This window comes from Anomaloglossus baeobatrachus, chromosome 8 (genome assembly GCF_048569485.1).
Source record: "Anomaloglossus baeobatrachus isolate aAnoBae1 chromosome 8, aAnoBae1.hap1, whole genome shotgun sequence".
Lineage (NCBI taxonomy): Eukaryota > Metazoa > Chordata > Amphibia > Anura > Aromobatidae > Anomaloglossus > Anomaloglossus baeobatrachus.
In genome coordinates, this window is record NC_134360.1 from 15,262,025 (window position 1) to 15,276,216 (window position 14,192).

A 14,192-nucleotide genomic window follows, 5' to 3' on the forward strand; every position below is an offset into this window, starting at 1 on the left:
AGTAGCGTGACGACAGGCGTAAGGCGAACGCTGGACAAATGGGCGATTTCTTAAAGAATAACCCATAAATCGATAGTACACATGAAAAGAAGAAACTTTGTAATGTATCTTATCAGAGAAATCTGCTTCTTTCTCATTCTGGACTGATAGATTTCAAAATTCTCAATTCACGAGTATCTAAGAGGTAACGTTTCTCCTTGTAGAGAGTGACATGCCGGTATGAGGAGACTTAAAGAGGTTGGCCACTACTTTTACATCGATGGCTTATCTTTAGGATAGGTCATCAATGTCTGATCGACGAGGGTCCGACAACGGGCACCTCCACCAATCTGATGTTCTTGGTGGCAGCAGGTGGCCAGAAATGCTCAGTTCCGGAGCTGCTCCATCAACTTATAGCAACCGCGGCCGGATACTGCACATCTGTCTCTCATTCAAATCAATACAAGGAGGATGTGCAGTACCCAGCCACGGTCACTATTAGTTGATGGAGCAGCTTCGGAACTGAGCATTGCTTGCCACCTGCTGCCACCGAGAACAGCTAATCGGTGGGGGTGTCGGTTGTTGGACCAAGGCCTATCAGACATTGATGATCTATCCTAAGGATAAGTCATCACTTTAAAGGTAGTGGCAACGTCTTTAAGTCTCCTCATACTGACATGTCACTCTGTGCCAGCCACCTGCTGCCGGCAGGGGGTGCTGGGTGTTGGACCCTGGCTGATCAGATATTGATAACCTATCCCAAGGATAAGCCATAAATGTAAAAGTAGTGGCCAACGTCTTTAAGTCTCCTCATACTGGCATGTCACTCTGTGCTGGCCACCTGCTGCCACTGCCGGCAAAGAGAACAGCTGATCGGCGGAGGTGCCGGGTGTCGGACCCACCCTGGCCAATCAGACATTGATGACCTATCCAAAGGATAGGCCATCAATGTAAAAGTAGTGGACAACCCCTTTAAACACCTTGCATGCTCCTCTGGGAACCTAAATATGAAAATTGCCTTTTCAGAGAGTAAGAAGACTTGATAAATTCATGGGGAAAATGTCTTCAGTGACAACAGACTTTCACATTACTGAAATAGGAGATGGCAGTTGGTGCTTATAAAGTTCTATGTAGAACTATAACTGTCATTGCACAGGAGAAGCTCATCAACCGCTCTCTTATGGGCCCTTCCAATCCCTTCCAAAATGCAACCCTCGTCAATCCTCCAAAACAACACTCTGTCTCTAAAGTACCTCCACTTGTTGGTGATACGTTCTCCAAGGAATATGTGAGAGAAAAAAATCCTGCACTCTTGTATCTAGTGTCAGCAGAAACACATTAGACTAATGCCGGCTGCAACCACAGATAATTGGTTTACATTCTAAATTATATGGGGGCCCCCTGACTATGGTCGGTGATTAAGCTGATCAGCCATGTCTATGTCATGGGGAAAAGTGACACGTTGGGAGTCACCTAGGCTGACCCTCAGACTGCTCAGTGGTACGCTTGATGGTAGTGAGGTTTGAGTCGCCAGCGTGATCCTAACTCCTGTCCAAGCCCTGATGTAACTCCTCTCCCCATGCTCCATCCCAGGGCTGAACCGGGACCATAGCCACAAACCCCCCAACAAAACACGGACAGGGGAGACAACAAAACTCGTATACACGGCAGACAAACACAAAGACATTTCTTTCTACAGCTTTATCGTAGGCAACGCAGGAGCGATCGTTGAGCCGAACTTGCCTAGATATCTGTCAGTTGGCCAAAGCATCATTGAGTCCATAGCTATCTCACGTGTAAAGGGGGCTTTTGGTCGCATGCAAAATCAACAAGATACCTTTATTTTCAGTAACTTTTGCACCTATACTCTTCAGATAAATGTTTGGCCACCAGGTATCTCCCCCAACTTTCCATATCTGTTCTTTATGGGAGAAATTGGACATGCCGGAGCCTTTTCTCCCTGACATCCCATATTGGGGGACAGTCGGGGGGTCCTCATACACCTTAGATTTTTTGTCGAATGAGTCAACATCAACCAGATGTTAGGTCTAAAAGTCTCAGTGAGGCCACAATCAGTCAGACCCCAGTGATGTGGAAAGTATCACCCATCCACAGATCTTTCATTGATTCAGAGAAGAGGGGCACACGAGGACTCAGGATCCGGTGATCGATGGGGTCTATGCGATCATTTATCACCTGCCCAGTGGTGAGGAACTCTATTAGGCAGAAATGCAGACGGACTCGCCTCGGCCAGTTATTACGCTTGTAATTATCCTCGTTCTAACATTCACATTAAATGCCGTAAATGTGTTACACTTAATGATCTGAGACGTGATTAATTTTTGGCTTTCTAATCTGGCGGTGAATTTTGGCCAAGTTGTCCAGACAAAACGAATCCTAAGATTGCCAACGTCTGCGCTCGAAGACTAAATGAAATATCACTGCATACTGCCGTCAGAAGAAGTCTGAAGAACGGAGAAGTAGTAATGGATGACAGCGCCAACTATTGACAGAAATTAGTTTTATACACAAGGTCCTATATGTTTATATTACTTATTAGTGCCCGTTCATCACTAGTTACCAGTACTGAGCACCCGAGCATGGTAGTGCCCGCTCATCACTAGTTACCAGTACTGAGCACCTGAGCATGATAGTGCCCGCTCATCACTAGTTACCAGTACTGAGCACCTGAGCATGGTAGTGCCCGCTCATCACTAGTTACCAGTACTGAGCACCCGAGCATGGTAGTGCTCGCTCATCACTAGTTACCAGTACAGAGCACCTGAGCATGGTAGTGCCCGCTCATCACTAGTTACCAGTACTGAGCACCTGAGCATGGTAGTGCCCGCTCATCACTAGTTACCAGTACAGAGCACCCGAGCATGGTAGTGCCCGCTCATCACTAGTTACCAGTACAGAGCACCTGAGCATGGTAGTGCCCGCTCATCACTAGTTACCAGTACTGAGCACCCGAGCATGGTAGTACCCACTCATTACTAGTTACCAGTACAGAGCACCCGAGCATGGTAGTGCCCGCTCATCACTAGTTACCAGTACTGAGCACCCGAGCATGGTAGTGCCCGCTCATCACTAGTTACCAGTACTGAGCACCTGAGCATGGTAGTGCCCGCTCATCACTAGTTACTAGTACTGAGCACCTGAGCATGGTAGTGCCCGCTCATCACTAGTTACCAGTACAGAGCACCCGAGCATGGTAGTGCCCGCTCATCACTAGTTACCAGTACTGAGCACCTGAGCATGGTAGTGCCCGCTCATCACTAGTTACCAGTACAGAGCACTCGAGCATGGTAGTGCCCGCTCATCACTAGTTACCAGTACAGAGCACTCGAGCATGGTAGTGCCCACTCATTACTAATTACAAGTACTGACCACCCAAGCATGGTAGTGCCCACTCATCACTAGTTACCAGTACTGAGCACCCGAGCATGGTAGTGCCCGCTCATCACTACTTATGAGTACTGAGCACCCGAGCATGGTAATGCCCGCTCATCACTAGTTACCAGTACTGAGCACCTGAGCATGGTAGTGCCCGCTCATCACTAGTTACCAGTACAGAGCACCCGAGCATGGTAGTGCCCGCTCATCACTAGTTACCAGTACAGAGCACTCGAGCATGGTAGTGCCCACTCATCACTAGTTACGAGTACAGAGCACCCGAGCATGGTAGTGCCCGCTCATCACTAGTTACGAGTACAGAGCACTCGAGCATGGTAGTGCCCACTCATCACTAGTTACGAGTACAGAGCACTCGAGCATGGTAGTGCCCGCTCATCGCTAGTTATGAGTAACTTAGCCATTGCAAGAACTTGGCTTTGAAACCTGGGAACAGGGCTCCATAGACTGAAGGTGCACAAGTTCAACCTTGCTTCAAGCATTGTCCATGGGACTGCCAGAAATAGTGGAGCGCTGTGGTTGTAATTTTCTGGCAGTCCAATAAACTATGAATGGAGCACACGTTGACTATGGGCACATCCGATCCATGCAAAACTAAGCTTTGTAGATTCCAGGGGTCCATTATCAAGATCGCTGGTGGTCCTATGGATATGGGATAACTTACTATTTTGGGAATAAAAGGTATTTACAAATCAAACCCTTTAAAGGCCCCTATACACATCAAAGTAACATTGGCTGAACCCACTGACAGTGACAGTCTCCCCTGGCATCATCTGTCAATTTGGGATTGCCGATCCTTTTGGTTTCTAAATAAGTCGCTAGAGATGTCAGATAGCGGCTCCGTTATAGAAAATAAAGGCGCGCCCATCATAGCTGGCGCTCTTGTATATGGGAGAAGGGAACCATCTTTCATTCGACAGCTAACTATCGTGTATGGGGGGCATAACCCAAGGCTCACCCAGCAGAGGATGACACACGGATATAAAAGATAAGCGGTTTGGAAAAAAACCTTAATGATTTTGGAAACACTAAAATATTGAGAACTCTGACATCCTCGTGAAGAACACTTGACCCTTTAAGTCATTCCCGGCCAAGATAGTGCAGCATTAACGACCGCGATGAGACATTTGTATGGACATGAAAGAGACAAGATCGGGAACACGAGAGCTGGACGTGCCTCGGAAACGGGAACATCACAACGTTTGGCCGGTTGCCATTTCTGTAGTCAGCTGCAAAAGGCTTAAAAGGCTGTTTCCTATCGCACAAAAATATAGGAAAACAATGAAAATGTTGATGGAGGGTCTACTGCCCTGGAACGGGCCGTCCATTCAGGAAATAAGGGTTCTGCAGCCACCTGGCTCCATATCACAGGCTCCGCAAAGCTGTTTACTCAGCGAATTATAGAATATTAACAAGCAGTAAATCGGTGAGTGGTCCTACATAAAAGTGATATATGTTGTTTATCGCCGTCTTCATCTTCAAAGTCTGCGTTCTGTCAGTGGAGGGGGATACGAGACCGTGCCCCATCGCTACACATCACAAAAGTAACCAAATCCTGACGCCCTGTTTATGGATTGTGCGGAATCAAAGGTACAAATTGCAAAGCCCACCCATCCTGGGTAACTGTAGCGCCCCTGAACACCTCAGGGTGCTATAAGGTTCCACATGTCCACCAGGATGCAGGGCCTACCCCCTTAGGTACCCAGAACCCCAGTGCCGGTACCAACAAAAACCCAGGTAATCCCAGTTTTCCCGAACAATCCCCCATACAATGGTACCCAGGTAGGGTGGGACCAATGGATGGCCGCCTAGAGGTGGAGCCACTCCAGTCCACTAGTTGACCAGCTGGGGGGGGGGAGGACTGAGGAGAGTAGTCAGAAAGTGTCAGACAGTGAAGGTGAAAGGTGACTGAGCAACGTCCTGACTCGGGTTGACAGTGACCTGGTACCCAGGAGAGGTGGTTGCCGGTGGAGTACTCTCGGAACTACGCACAGACGGGGTACAGGACCCTAGGACAGGAAAGAGCTTCAAGCCAACCTGTTAACACCTGCACAGCAAAGGGGACCATCAAGGACTTTGCTGACCCTACAGAATCTGAAGACTCAGTAGCAAAGAGAGAACCGGGGACAGGACCAGAGACTCCAACCCCACAGGGTTCACGCTACCGTCAGGTGGACAGAGGTGACCAAACCACCGGACAGGGACCCCCAGTGTTCCATACCACGGGGACCCACTTACCAGAGACAGGTGCAGGGGAAGAAGGTACCAGAGAACCAGACTGGCACTGGAACGAAGGGGACCTGGAGGCGAAACCAGCTGGCCTCGGGCAACCAGTTAACACCCGAAAGGTGAGTACATCAGTTGCACTGAATACCTGTCTGGACTCCTTCTTCCGATGTCCACCGCACCATACATCCACTGGGGCAATACCCTACATCCGGAGGGACTATCATACTAGCTGCTAATACCATTGAGCCCCAGTAGAGACATTCTGCAGCCGCGGCTCCCTGCACTTAGCCGCAACACCACATTTGGTGTCACAAATAACTTTATTCATAAATCCCCTGTAAATATCCCCCATTACAAAAAGGGCCCAGGGCACGGAACTGGGGAAACGGCCACCATCATGATATCCCCGAGGAGTACACTGCCCGGAACAGAGTACCCCATATACCAGGGTGTTACATAATGATACCCTCATCTGTGCAACCCGGGCACAATTTGGGAGCATCTTTTTTCGACCTCTGGCATCCCATCATCAATCCGCACTGGAAGTGAACTTTTGGGTTGAGGACAGAAAAAGTTTTAGACAAAGTTAAACTTTGCTATTTGTGTTAAGAAAATTGTGGAGCAATTTAAGGGAAACTAATCGCTTTTGGCAGAAATTTTGATCTAATTACATGAAAAAAAAAAAAAAAATAGAACTCAAGAAATGTAATGAAGTGAAGCCTCCGCTCATTTCACCTTCCATTAGCACCGTATTTGGTCTCATATTTCTAGTGTAGACACAGTCTGCCATAAAGCCCCCAAGTAGCCAACTTCTGAATGAATATGACCCAATATGGCCACGGAGGTATCGGAGCCACCACGTGGTTTAAGGATGTAAGATTTAGATGTGTAAGAAGAAGAAATGTAATGACTATCTCAGATACGAGGGAAGAACCCGCAGTACCGGTTATGGCCGCCACCCAATTGGCCGGAGTTGTGCCACCGCTGGTGAACGATGGCCCTTTCAATCAGCGGGTCTGTGGGGACCCTGGGAATCAAACTGCCACCAATTTGATACTGATGACCTATTCAAGGAATTGCTCATGAATAATAAAGTCCTAAAAAAATCCTTTTAAAGGGACTGTCAATATGAGAGGGGTTTACCACTAAACGGATATTGATGACCTATCATTAGAATAGGTGATCAATTTCAGATCATTAGTCAGCCGAAACCCGGCCACTAGAAGCTTCAAGCGTGTTACAGAGAAGAACATTGCCGCCCCGTCACACTGCATAGTGTTTGATCTCAGGTACTGCAGGTGAGCTCCGACTCAAAGGAATGGAAATAGTATCAAACACCATAAAGCATTTGTTATACACCTGTCCCAGATCCGGGCTTTGCTCCCCTCACAACAATCAGCTGAACTCAATCTCCTGGTCGGCTGTGTTAAGTGGCCTGGCATGTTCCCATGTGATCATCTACCTGGGCCTATATGAGGTTCACCAGGGTACACATGCGTCTTGGTATTAAGACTTTTATTGTTCCTGTGTCCTGCTCACCTGCACCCTCCACTGCTTCTACTACATGCTTCTGGATCGCCTGTCCACCTGCAGCCTCCACTGCTTCTACTACCTGCTTCTGGATCTCCTGTCCACCTGCAGCCTCCACTGCTTCTACTACCTGCTTCTGTATCTCCTGTCCACCTGCAGCTTCCAGTGCTTCTACTACCTGCTTCTGGATCTCCTGTCCACCTGCAGCCTCCACTGTTTCTACTACCTGCTTCTGTATCTCCTGTCCACCTGCAGCTTCCAGTGCTTCTACTACCTGCTTCCCAGTCTCCTGTCCACCTGTGACCTCCAGTGTTTCTACTACCTGCTTCTGGACCTGCTACCTGCTTCCTGGTCTCTTGTCCACCTTGGCCTCCAGTACTTCTATTACCTGTTTCTGGATCTCCTGTCCACATGTGGCCTCCAGTGCTTTTACTACATGTGTCGCGGGCGGGGAGGAGGGTGTCAGCACACAGCGCTCACCCCTTCTGCTCGAGTCCGGCGGCTGCTGCTCAGTGGTGGCTCGAGCGGTGGGCCGGATCCCGGGGGTTCTCGAGCGGCACTCCTCGCCCGTGAGTGAAAGGGGGTTTGTTGGGTGTGGGGATTGTTTATTGTCCGTGACGCCACCCACGGTTGTGGTGATTTCACCACCGCTGCTCGGTGTGGGGATCCCGGGAGTGATGGTGGGGGAGCAGCTAGTTGTTGTGTGGCCCCTCCGTGGGTAGGGGTTGGTGATCCCGGGGCCCGGTGATGAGATGGGAGATGCAGGGCCTGGTAGGTGCAGGGACGCGGGGGCAGCGCTGTGCCTTGCGGCACTGTGGTACTCACTCAGCCTGAGACGTTGACACAGTTTTACGGTAAACCACACGGCTGGAAAGACGGTTCCCATGGACGGCTGCACTTGCTCTCCCAGTAGGTGACGGTGATGTCCCTTTTCCTTGCACCTTTGTTTCTGTGTTGGTAACGATGGGTTCCCACCGGTAACCCGCTCCCCGGCTTCAAGCTGGACCGGAGGAGCTCTACTCTTTGCCCGCAGGCGCTGGCCCTGAGAAACTGGTGCCCTGGCGGTGGCGGTGTTTCTGCTGTAATGGTTGGGCTGTTGCCTTCAATCGGGACTTGGTTGTTGGGGGATCTGCGTCCCCTTCACTGACGGATTTGGCAAATTATGGCGACTCCTAGCCTTGCCGGGGTCCGAGAGGCCCCTGCCCTGGTGCTGACTGTCCTTTGGTACACTGCTCCAGACCGCCGGGCCACTACCCGTCCGCGGTCCTTCCAGGAACTTCCAAACGGTCCCCCTCCAGACAGTCACCGCCGTTGCTGACCTTGCTGACCCTGTCCTGCACACAGCTGGACTCTCTCTTCAGGCTTTCTTTCTGTCACTTTTCACCTTTCTTCCACTTCTCCTACTCCTCCTTTACCACTTCCACTTCACTTCCTTTCACTTTCGCCTCCTAAAACTCAACTTCACTCTAGCCCTGCCTGGGCTCAACTCCCTTCACGTCCCTCACTGGACTCCCTGGTTTTTCCCGCCTCCAGAGCTGTGTCCTCCTCGGTGGGCGGAGCCAACCGCCTGGCCCACCCCCTGGTGTGAACATCAGCCTCTGGAGGAAGGCAACAAGGATTTTAGTTTAGCTTTGATGTGCCTAACTGGGGTGTAGGGTGTGTTGGTGCAATGACCTGTGACCCCTGGCTTGCCCAGGGCGTCACATTCCCCCTTAGCAAAATGCAGACCGTCCGTGGGCTGCCCGTCCAACACCGGTTTTATTTTTCTGTAAATGCATAAAAAGGTATAACATGGTAAACGGTAACATATTTACATTTTTAATGAATCTTCCCATAATGGGAGGCACTTTTACTTTAACGTTTCAAATGGTTTACGGTTACGGTTTCCGCTCTCTCCCACCCAAGTAACCTGGCCCTGATGCTGCCCCTAAAGCCCAGGCAGTACCCCTTGACCCACAGTCCAGCACACGGTACCCGAGCGGGATCTGTCCTTCCCCTCCAGAGGGTAGCCACCGGTTCCTTTGGTGGCTGGGCTCCAGCCTGCTCTGCTGAGGGCCCTCCCTCCAACCTGCCTCTCCGGAGGCGGCATTGCGGAAACGGTAACGGCAAACAACTTATTTACAAGCCACTTAACGTTTGTGGGTGCCCTGCAAGTTCACGGGCTTGTTCATGGATAGTTCCCATGCAAAACTTTTAAACAGTCCCCTCAGGGACAACGGTGCCGGCTCCGGCCGGTTGCAAATCACTTTTTGACAATCAGGTGAAGTACACGGTAATCATTTTTCTTATCATTCTTTTTCAAACTTTCAAACACACATGTAAACTCAGACTTTGGTCCCAACGGGGACGATGCAACGGGCATCCGCTGCCCTATTCCGGATATTCAGCTAACGCAGCTCCATCCCCCTCCACCAGCATATCCAACATGCACTGACATGCCTGCGGTGACAGGGGCACCCGGTACCCATTTCCACCGGTACACGGGGCATGGACGACCACTGGGGCTCCTACATAGTGGGAACGCTCACTTGCTCCTTCAACTGCAATAGCGGACCCGGAGCTGGGGCAGGAGTCGTCATCTCTTGTTCCTGCGTCAGGCGGGTTGCCGCCAGCTGCCGCAGCCTCCTGGTCTCCAGCATCCAACAATTCAGCCCCTTCTGCGGTAGCACGGAGCAGCAGAGTAGGCGAGCTTATACTGAGGCGCCCCATAAGTAACGGTAAGGGCGATGCATAGGCCGAGACTAGGCCGGGCCCCTCAGCCGCAGCGGCCGGCCCAGGTAGGACATAGGGACGTGGGTCACCAGTCGGTTCTGCTACATCTATTCCCCTGCCATACATCGGGGTGGTGGTAATCAGCATCTCCACCTCGTTGGTCCACTGCTCCATCATCCGGAGGATTTGTTCCTGCTGACGCTGTTGGAACTGAATCACCCGGGCCTTCATCCAGGCCACGGTCCCGGGTTCAGGGTCTGGCACAGTCTCTACTGGGACTTCGGGCACCACGCTGTTAAGGGGCCGCGGTTCTGGCGGTTCCCCTTGGTGCACTTCAGGACCGTCTTGGACTTCTGCAGCCGGCTGGTCCGCCGGAGCGGCTGGGCAGGGTATCGCTACCGGTTGGGCAGGTAGCGGGCCTAATGGCGGGGCGGCAGCAACTATCACGGGTAGCGGGGAGAGAGGCAGGGTGAGCGGAAGCCGGCCGGGCCCCTCAGCTCCAATGGCCGATCCTTCAGGAATACAGTGCCGTGGGTCGCTTACCCGCTCCTCCAACTCCTCTTCAACCTCGCGTCTCCACATAGCAGCCACCACGTCCGCCATGTCGGTCTCCCACTCCTCCAGGAGGAGTTGCATATGAGCCTGCAGACGGTTACTCAGCGGGACGGTCCGGTCCCTCAACCACGTCGCCGTGCCGGGCGCGGGGGCTTCCTCATTGGGAGTTGGGTTCTACATCTTGGCAATCGTGCCTTCCAGGAACCCAGTATGTCTGCAGAGTCCTGGCGTCCCTGCTTTTATAGCTGCAGCTACATGCAGCCAGCCGCCATCGCGTCCCCCTTAGCTCTTTCCGTCCCCTCCTTTCTCGGGGCGGGGTTTTGGCCTTCGCGCCTCTGCTACTCGAGAAGACGCTCGAGCGGGGATTTTTCGCGCCAAAGATGGCGGCTTCTGAAATTTTCCTGCCGGATACCTCCGGCAGTAACAAGGCGCACCTCTACCAGACGGCAGAGCGGTAAGATCCTGTTTGTGACGCCAAGTTGTCGCGGGCGGGGAGGAGGGTGTCAGCACACATCCCTTCTGCTCGGGTCCGGCGGCTGCTGCTCAGTGGTGGCTCGAGCGGTGGGCCGGATCCCGGGGGTTCTCGAGCGGCACTCCTCGCCCGTGAGTGAAAGGGGGTTTGTTGGGTGTGGGGATTGTTTATTGTCCGTGACGCCACCCACGGTTGTGGTGATTTCACCACCGCTGCTCGGTGTGGGGATCCCGGGAGTGATGGTGCGGGAGCAGCTAGTTGTTGTGTGGCCCCTCCGTGGGTAGGGGTTGGTGATCCCGGGGCCCGGTGATGAGATGGGAGATGCAGGGCCTGGTAGGTGCAGGGACGCGGGGGCAGCGCTGTGCCTTGCGGCACTGTGGTACTCACTCAGCCTGAGACGTTGACACAGTTTTACGGTAAACCACACGGCTGGAAAGACGGTTCCCATGGACGGCTGCACTTGCTCTCCCAGTAGGTGACGGTGATGTCCCTTTTCCTTGCACCTTTGTTTCTGTGTTGGTAACGATGGGTTCCCACCGGTAACCCGCTCCCCGGCTTCAAGCTGGACCGGAGGAGCTCTACTCTTTGCCCGCAGGCGCTGGCCCTGAGAAACTGGTGCCCTGGCGGTGGCGGTGTTTCTGCTGTAATGGTTGGGCTGTTGCCTTCAATCGGGACTTGGTTGTTGGGGGATCTGCGTCCCCTTCACTGACGGATTTGGCAAATTATGGCGACTCCTAGCCTTGCCGGGGTCCGAGAGGCCCCTGCCCTGGTGCTGACTGTCCTTTGGTACACTGCTCCAGACCGCCAGGCCACTACCCGTCCGCGGTCCTTCCAGGAACTTCCAAACGGTCCCCCTCCAGACAGTCACCGCCGTTGCTGACCTTGCTGACCCTGTCCTGCACACAACTGGACTCTCTCTTCAGGCTTTCTTTCTGTCACTTTTCACCTTTCTTCCAATTCTCCTACTCCTCCTTTACCACTTCCACTTCACTTCCTTTCACTTTCGCCTCCTAAAACTCAACTTCACTCTAGCCCTGCCTGGGCTCAACTCCCTTCACGTCCCTCACTGGACTCCCTGGTTTTTCCCGCCTCCAGAGCTGTGTCCTCCTCGGTGGGCGGAGCCAACCGCCTGGCCCACCCCCTGGTGTGAACATCAGCCTCTGGAGGAAGGCAACAAGGATTTTAGTTTAGCTTTGATGTGCCTAACTGGGGTGTAGGGTGTGTTGGTGCAATGACCTGTGACCCCTGGCTTGCCCAGGGCGTCACACATGCTTCCCGATCTAATGTCCACCTATGGCCTCCAGGGCTTCTACTACATGCTTCCCGATCTCCTGTCCACCTGTGGCCTCCAGGGCTTCTACTACCTGCTTCCCAGTCTCCTGTTCACTTGTGGCCTTCTACTACCTGCTTCTGGACCTCCTGTCCATTTGTGGCCTCTAGTGCTTCTGCTACCTGCTTCCCGGTCTCCTGTCCACCTGCAGTCTCCAGTGTTTCTACTACATGCTTCCCGATCTCCTGTCCACCTGTGGCCTCCAGTACTTCTATTACCTGCTTCCCGGTCTCCTGTCCACCTGCAGCCTCCAGTGTTTCTACTACATGCTTCCCGATCTCCTGTCCACCTGTGGCCTCCAGTACTTCTATTACCTGCTTCCCGGTCTCCTGTCCACCTGCAGCCTCCAGTGTTTCTTCTTCATGCTTCCTGATCTCCTGTCCACCTGTGGCCTCCAGGGCTTCTACTACCTGCTTCTGGACCTCCTGTCCATTTGTGGCCTCCAGGGCTTCTACTTCCTGCTTCCCTTTCTCCTGTCTGCCTGCGGCCTCCAGTGCATCTACTTCCTGCTTCCCTTTCTCCTGTCTGCCTGCGGCCTCCAGTGCATCTACTTCCTGCTTCCCTTTCTCCTGTCTGCCCGTTGCCTCTAGTGCTTCTACTACCTGCTTCCTGGTCTCCTGTCTGTGGCCTGCAGTGCTTTTACACCCCGTTTTCACCTGCCTGCTGCACTGATGCTCGTGTGCCCACCTGGACCTTGGGTTTGCAGGATCACCAGGTGAACTTAAACAGTGTTCACTAAACATAGATGATCGGCTCCCTGTAAGACTGGATTTCCTATACCTGTTGCATAAACCTTCGGTGCAATCCTGTATAATTTTTTCCATTAATTAAAAGCATCTCGCATAAACGTTGCAGGAGAGAAACTCCAGCCCCGATGACTTCTCTTACATGTATCACTCCAATGTGTTATAATGATAATCACCCTACACAGACGTGGACGGAATTGTATTGTTCACAGGGTTCGGAGTTAAAAAAAAAAGAGGAAAGTGTCCTGCTTTTCTATTTCCAGGAAACCCTTTAAGATTTCCGTACACACGTATATCCGTATATCCTGGATTCTGAAGACAAAGCCTCGCACAGTGTACACAGATCCGAAAACACGAAAGAGGCCACGAAAGCTTCTCATTCAGGAGCTCGTAATGTACATTCTGCACTTAGTAACAAACTAACTAATAAAAGTCTGACTCAAAATAGTGCAGTGTATGGACAGGTTGCCAACTGGATACATATTTCTCATGAGAACTGTGTACAAGACAAGGGTTTAAATAGGAAAACCGCATAGTTTCCATTTCAAAAGAAAAAAAATACCGCTATCTCTTGTCCTAGAGTCTTTAAATAAAGAATTGCTGCTATTTATACCATAAATAATGTTGCAGGACGATTACCATAAATCCAGAGGGAAAACTGAGCGGGGACATCATTTACTATCGTAACTGGCCGACAGACGAATGCAGTGTGATGACTTTGTATCTCACGTGCGCTGTAGTTCTGCATGTGATATATCAATGTGAGCCTGCATAGAGGCGTCAGGGGGTGGACGTATCGGGGTGCAAGTGAAAAGTCAGTTCTTGGAGTTGATGTGTTAGAATTTTTTTTTTTTTAAAGAATAACGATTGGAGTGACTAGATGGCTAGACGATTGGTTTGGGGATCTCCAAACGATGTCTTGTTTGCTGTATCAAGTGGTCTTTGAGCCATGGCGACTTGATAGATGAATGCTCTGTAGGAAGTTCAATCTTGTGCAACCTAGATAAGTCCACCAGGGTCTTCTCCGCCTAGATGGGTCCACCAGGGTCTTCTCCGCCCAGATAGATTCATCCATGTCTCTTTCCTGCCTAGATAGGTCCACCAGGGTCTTCTCCACCGAGATAGGTCTACTAGGGTCTTCTCTACCTAGATAGGTCTACCAGTGTCTTCTCCGCCTAGATAGGTCCAATAGGGTCATCTCCACCTAGGTAGGTCTACCAGGGTC

The 14,192-nt window shown here is 51.7% G+C and overlaps 1 protein-coding gene across 1 annotated transcript in view; it reads right to left on the reverse strand.

The window, feature by feature from the left end:
- The window catches only part of ARHGEF3 (Rho guanine nucleotide exchange factor 3), a 354,608-nt gene that overhangs the window by 219,857 nt on the left and 120,559 nt on the right, over positions 1 to 14,192 (reverse strand). The window lies entirely within an intron of this gene.